General features: G+C 45.2%; 1 pseudogene; it reads right to left on the reverse strand.

Moving 5' to 3' along the window:
* Window positions 1–430: 430 nt before the first annotated feature.
* Window positions 431–808, reverse strand: LOC102469522 (eukaryotic translation initiation factor 1 pseudogene; annotated as a pseudogene).
* Window positions 809–6,559: the final 5,751 nt, after the last annotated feature.

The following is a 6,559-nucleotide window of genomic DNA, read 5'->3' on the forward strand; positions in this document are numbered from 1 at the left end:
GCTCTGGACTTGGCTGAAACATAACGTTATTGCTGTTTCAGGCTGGACACTGCCTGGCACCTACTCCTTGACCTCTGTTTAGGAGGGACTTCCAGACTAGACAGCGTGGCTCTTTTTTTTTTAATAATTATTTATTTTATTTTATTTATTCATTCATTTATTTTGTAATTTGACCAGAGAGAGACAGAGGGTGAGAGTGAGAGAGAGGAAGTGAGAAAGCAAGCCACCAGATTCAAAACTTGAACCCTGGTCTGCCATGTGGGAGTGTCCAGTGCCTTAACCACCATGCCACCCGCTGGTCCCCAGTGTGGCTCTTTTCTGTGTATTGCAGGAAGGAGTTATACTAGTCCAAGTTAAAAGTGGATCCCAAATGGTTCCACGATACAAGCTGTGAGGTTTTCCAACTTGTGACAAGGGACAGAAGGGGAATTCTACTCATTGCAAGGAAATCTTCACTCAAGCTTCAGTGAGCCACAAGCACTTAAAACCCATGAACCTTCAGCTGACGTCCTTAGCCAGTCCGGTCTGTACCAGGAACTGGCATGTGTCCTTGCGCTGGTCACCCTGCAGCTGAGTTACTTCTCCATATTCTGGATGCTCAGTTACAGGACCACAGCAGACAAATATTTTCTTCACTAGTTTCTTTTTATGATGATCATCAGCAATCCCTTGGACAATACTAACGGTGTTCCTACCATTTCTCTGTTGAGTTCTTAGGTGGATATAATCCTGAGTGCCAGCAGGAAGCAGGTCATCACCCTTACTTGAATCAGCAAAGGGATGGAAAGAGGTCCTGGATAGCGGACATAGCGGACATACGATTCCTTTTTCTCGGTGGAAACGGCCTGCAGAAGGCAAGGGCCTTCAGCGACAGGAGAAGGCCGGCAGGGGGGATGGACCATCAGGATGTGATGGACTCGAGAGGGGAGGCTGCTAAGTCCTTGGTGGTGGTCAGTGACTGGGGCCCCTGAATATATATTTTTTAAATAACTATTTATTTCATGTTATTAATTTAACCAGAGAGACAAAAAAGAGAGAGAAAGTGAGAAAACAAGCTACTAGGTCCGGGACTTGAACCGTGGTTGTCCATGTGGAAGCATCCAGAACCTTAACCACCACACCACCTGCTGGCCCCAACCCTGAATATATTTTTTAATAGCTGTTTTGAATTCTTCATGTGCAAGAAGTAATGTCTCAGCCCTCGCAGTCATTTTCTATTGACTGGTTTCCATGCTTTCGCTCTTTGACAACCCCTTCTTCCTAAAGATGAATATTTTTCATATTTTAATCAATATATTCTAACCATTTGAATTCCGATTTGCTCTTTTGAGGTTTGTTGGTTTTAGGAGACAATTATCTTGCCTGAAATTTTTCTTTCAATACACAGCCACGGGTAGCTCTGCTGGTTTTGTTTTTGTTTGTTTTAGAGTTTGTTATTTTGTCTTGCTCCTAAGGATTTCCCCTTGATCTGCATAGTTTTGTAGTTGGCAAATGATTGTAGGGAGATTGCACTCAGACCCTTTGAATTGGTTCATCCTGTACTGCCTAAACTGTGTGTGTGTTGGGTGATGTTCTCCAAAGTGCAGTAAATTAACAGAGAAATGGTAGGAACACCCTTAGTATTATCCAAGGGATCACTGATAATTACCATAGTGAAGAAAATATCTGTCTGCAGTGGTCCTGTAACTGACTTTCCATTGTTTCTGGACTCCCTGAGATCCCTGTGTGCCTGCTAGGTTTAGCCGTCAACCGGGGATGTGTAGAGAGTTTATTATTGTGCTCCTCTTTGGCTCTCTCACTTCCAAAAATCTCCTTCTTACAGACACTCTGTCACTCTCCCTGAGCCAAATCTGCTATGTCCAGGTAGTAATGTTGCAGGGTTTTACCACCCAAGTGAGTGCGATGAGAATATCAAAGAGGAAAAAAATCCTATTCTCAAACTCAAAGCTTCTGACACAAAACACATGTTTTTCTGACACCAACAAATTCCAATTCTGGGTCGACCTCAGCTGGCTGTTACACAATATAACTCAATCCTGACACTGCCTGTCTGGAGTTGGTGCAGACCTCACAGGTTAAGGGTTCAGCCCCACAAACCTTTCTCCACTACAAATATTCTCAAGTCCCAAAATTCTGATCAATCAAGTATGAGTCAGGGGATCTCACACTCCCTCCCTTGACTTGAATAACTTGCCATAACAGCTCACAAAACTCAGGGAAGCATCCACCTGTGTTTACCAGTTTTTTATGAAAGATGTAGGTCAGTAGTAGCCACATGGAAGAGATGCGTAAGAAAAGATATTGGGGTGCAAGACTTCCACACTCCCTGTGGGCACCCCGCCCTCCCAGCACCTCCAAGTGTTCAGCAGCCCCGGGACTCTCTGTTAGATAGTGTTATGGCAGCCTCATGACAGAGGCATGATCAGTTACTATCTCTAGCTCCTCTCCACTCCCTGTTTTTGGGGGAGGAGTAAAAGTTTCAAGCTTCTAATTATGGCTTGATCTTTCTGGTGACTGGTCTCTGACCTAAAGTTTCTCAGGAACTCATCAGAGGTCACCTCACAAGAACAGAACACACTCTTATAAACCAGGAAATTTCAAAGAATTTAGGAGTTCACGTACAGGGTCAAAGACCAAATATTAGAACAAAAGATGTCGCTAGTACTGTATTATCCAAGGGTTTTAGAATGTTTGTGTCAAGAACTGGGGATGAAAACCAAATATATATTTCTTCCTTTTTTTAATTTTATTTTTTGCCATAGGGTGTGTGTACTCACTGGAGAGAGACCGAGAGAGACAGTGAGAGGGAAAGTGAGAACTCATCCCTCAGGGTGGGTGGCCACACTGCAATCCCTTCTCCTCTGTTTTCCTCCTGAGATTCTGAGCAGGCATGCACACATGCCCAGCATGAGTTTCAAGCTACCAGGCCTGGAACTCAGACCATGGTCGGCCATGTGGCAGTCCAGCGCCTTAACCTCTATGCTACCTGCTGGCCCCTCTACTTACTATATCACCATGTCACAGAATGTGCCTGGACAGAAAGGGCACAAACACCATTCTACGCGGCACAGTAGCCATTTTGTGGATAAATTCTTCTCAAGTTGTTGCATCTTTGGCCATTTTCTAATGCTCTAAGATGGCTGTCTTTAATAATTTTGTCAATTTTGTACTTTTACTGAAGAAGAAATCACCTAAATTCCTCATACCACTAATATCAGAAGCAGAGTTGCTAAATTTTGTCCTCTATGGAACAGGAAGCCACTAAAAGAACTCAAAATGCAAAGTAGTATAAGTCAGCTTTGAATGTTAAATACTACTCTGCCTGCAGTGTGGGGCATCAGTTGGTAGGAGAGTCCCAGTTAGGAGACTTGTAGTGGCAGGTCACAAAAAATACAGCATAATAGCTAAAACCATGAAAGGGACCTGTTGTCCAATAGTCAAAAGAAATATGTGTATAGAGAACCAGCAGTTAGTGTAATGGCTATGTCGCTGGACTCCAATTTAGTCGACCGCGGTTCACATCCCGGACCCGGTGGCTTAAAACTCACGCCGGGTGCGTGTGCATGTGTGCCCAAGATCCCGAGAGGAGAATGGAGGAGAAGGGATTGTGGCGTGACCATCCCCTCTGGGGGTTGATTCCTCGCTTTCTGTCTCTATGTCTCTCTCTGTCTGTCTGGCAAGCGCTCGCGCCCTATAGCGAAAACCTCTCCAAAAAAAAAAAAAAGGAAAAAAAAAGAAATATGTGTATGCAATTTGGGTCAGATAGTCATGGTGTCTTTGGAACTGCAGCTCTGGGATGCCATGGATCTGTCTCAACTTGTCTTTGTCCTCAAGCCCCATGGTCATGAGATGTCTGTCATTAGTTTCCAGGCTCCAGGCATCCTCACATATGTCCAAGGAGAGGGCTCCTCTCTTTCCTCTACCACTGGACAAATGCCTTTTACTTCCCTTTGATTGGACCACTCCTGAATTAATCACCATAGCCCAAGGAATTCAATGTTCAGATTGACTTTGACTAATCAGGATCAATCCCACTCAAACCCCAAAACTGGGGATTTCTGGGTCCTGTTTAAAAAAGGAGGGCTTGGGACCAGCAGTTAGCGTAATAGCTATGTTGCTGAACTCTCATGTAGCTGACCACGGTTCAAGTCCCAGACCGGGTGGCTCAAAGTCACTCCAGGCGTGTGTGCGTGCGTGCCCAAGATCTCAAGAGGAGAATGGAAGAGAAGGGATTGTGGCATGGCCAACCACCTGGGAGGCCATTTCTCGCTTTCTGTCTCTCTGTCTCTCTCTGTCTTTCTGGTGAGTGGATGCGCCCTATAGCAAAAACCTCTCCAAAAAAAAGAAAGGAGAGCAGGCAGGTGGCATGATGGTTAAAGATATTGGATTCCCACATGACCGACCAGGTTTGAGTCCCAGACCTGAAGGCTTGCTTTCTCACTTCCTCTCTCTCTTGCTCTCACTCTTGCTCTCACTCTCACTCTCTCTCTGTCCCTGTCTGGTCAAATTAAAAATAAATAAAGTTAAATAAAATAATTCTTCTTGAAAAAAGTCAAAGGAGGTCTAGGGACCAGCAGATGGTATAATGGTTACGTCATTAGACTCCCACGTGGTCTACTACAGTTCGAGTTCAGGACCAGTGGCTTAAAACTCACCTTGGGCACGTGTGCATGTGTGCTCAAAATCCCAAGAATGGAGGAGAAGGGATTGAAGTATGGTCACCCCACCTGAAGAGTGATTTCTCACTTTCTGTCTCTGTCTCTGTCTCTCCAGTGAGTGTACGCACCCTATAACAAAAATCTGTCAAAAAAAGAAAAAGAAAGAAAGAGAAAGAAGAAAGAAAAGAAAGACAAAAAGAAAGAAAGACAAAAAGAAAGAAAGAAAGAAAGAAAGAAAGAAAGAAAGAAAGAAAGAAAGAAAGAAAGAAAGAAAGAAAGAAAGAGGGAGAGAGACAGAGAAAGAAAGAAAAAGGAGGGCTGCGTTGGGGTGAGAAAGCGCCTGTGAGGCCTGCTTGGGGGCACATGAGGACAAGGACCTTGATTTCATCCTCCATTACCAGTTGTATCAGTCTGCTCAGGCTGCCAAAACAACACACCACACACTGGGTGGTTTAAACAATAGTTTTGGAGGCTGGAATTCCAAGGCCAAGGTGTCATTGGGGTTAGCTTCTAATGAGACCTCTCTTCTTAGACGGCAGACAGCACCTTCTTGCTATGTCCTCACATGGTTTTTCTCCATGCATCCAGAGAGACCAAGCACAGGTGTCCCTCCATCTTCTAAGGACATGGGTCCTATTGGATTAGAGACTTTCTCTTACTACCTCATGTAACCCCAGCTCCCTCATTACTGGCCCTGCCTCCAAATACAGTCACACTGAGGATTAAGCTTTCGACATATGACTCTTGGGGAGGGAGGGAACAATGCAGTCTGAAACACCAGACAAAGGGCAAAGCCATGGGCCAGCACCTGCTTTCCTCACTTCTGGCCAGCAGAGCTGCAGCAGGGTCAGCGATGAGACTGAATGCCAGTCCAGAGGTTTTGCAATGGACTCTCAGGCCAACCTGTTAGGGAGAGGAAGAAGGGGGAACCACAGAAACCAGCAAGTCTATTAACTATTCCACCCAGCTAAACTGATGGCTTGGGAAAACAAATATCTCCTTGGTAATGAAGGGATCGGGATAGTGGTTGTCAAGCTGTGACGCAGATGCAGTGGCCACATCCCAAGAACCGTACTTCCTAGCTCCAAAGCATTTGTGGTAGAGGAAAAACAGCCACTGAAAGTGAATAATAAAACTGTATCCAAAAAATAACCCACTATTTAACCCAGAGTAAAGGAAATTATAAGTTAACTGGATTTACCCTCCTGCCCTTGTTGACATAGTAGCCCAAGGGCAGCTCTCTACACCATATTCTCAGCAGCCCCACTCTCCCTCACAGCATCTTCTTCCCCATCTCCCCCAAGTGCTGAATGCAGGATGTGGCCTTCCCTAACCTCTCAGAAATCTCTCAACTACCATGCAGGCCTTTCCTGCAGGACAATGGTTCTTCCTCTTTCCTCCTGCCCAAGTCAGTTCCCAGTCTCCCAGAGCCGCCGGGGAACAGCGCTGTCACCCTAGGAGATGTCTACCCAACAGAAGGTTTTTTGGCTGGAGACCCCAGGCCAAGTACAGTGGACTCTCATTATCTACTTATGTAGTTATGTTCTATTCAGTCACTGCGAAAGCTGAATTTGCAAACACTGAAGCATTGCTCCAAGGGGAATAATATACAGTATTAGACATATCTCACATAGATTAAAATCAAGAACAGAAGGAGCCAGTTTTACTTGTCCCAAGATGAGAGAAAAGATATCAGATGAAGGAGCCAGGCAGTGGGACAGCAGTCATGTGATGCTCTGCAAGGCTGATCTACATGGGAAGTCTGATCTAGGCTCATATCTGGGGACCTCCCTAAGTACCCCCAAGCAAGTGTGTCCCCATGATTTGGGGTTGTATGAAAGTAGGGATAAATTGTGGTGTGAAGACCCTGTTGGGGGTACTATCTCTGTATCTCTGCCTCT

This window comes from Tupaia chinensis, unplaced genomic scaffold (assembly GCF_000334495.1).
Source record: "Tupaia chinensis unplaced genomic scaffold, TupChi_1.0 Scaffold000175_1, whole genome shotgun sequence".
Taxonomy (NCBI): Eukaryota; Metazoa; Chordata; class Mammalia; order Scandentia; family Tupaiidae; genus Tupaia; species Tupaia belangeri.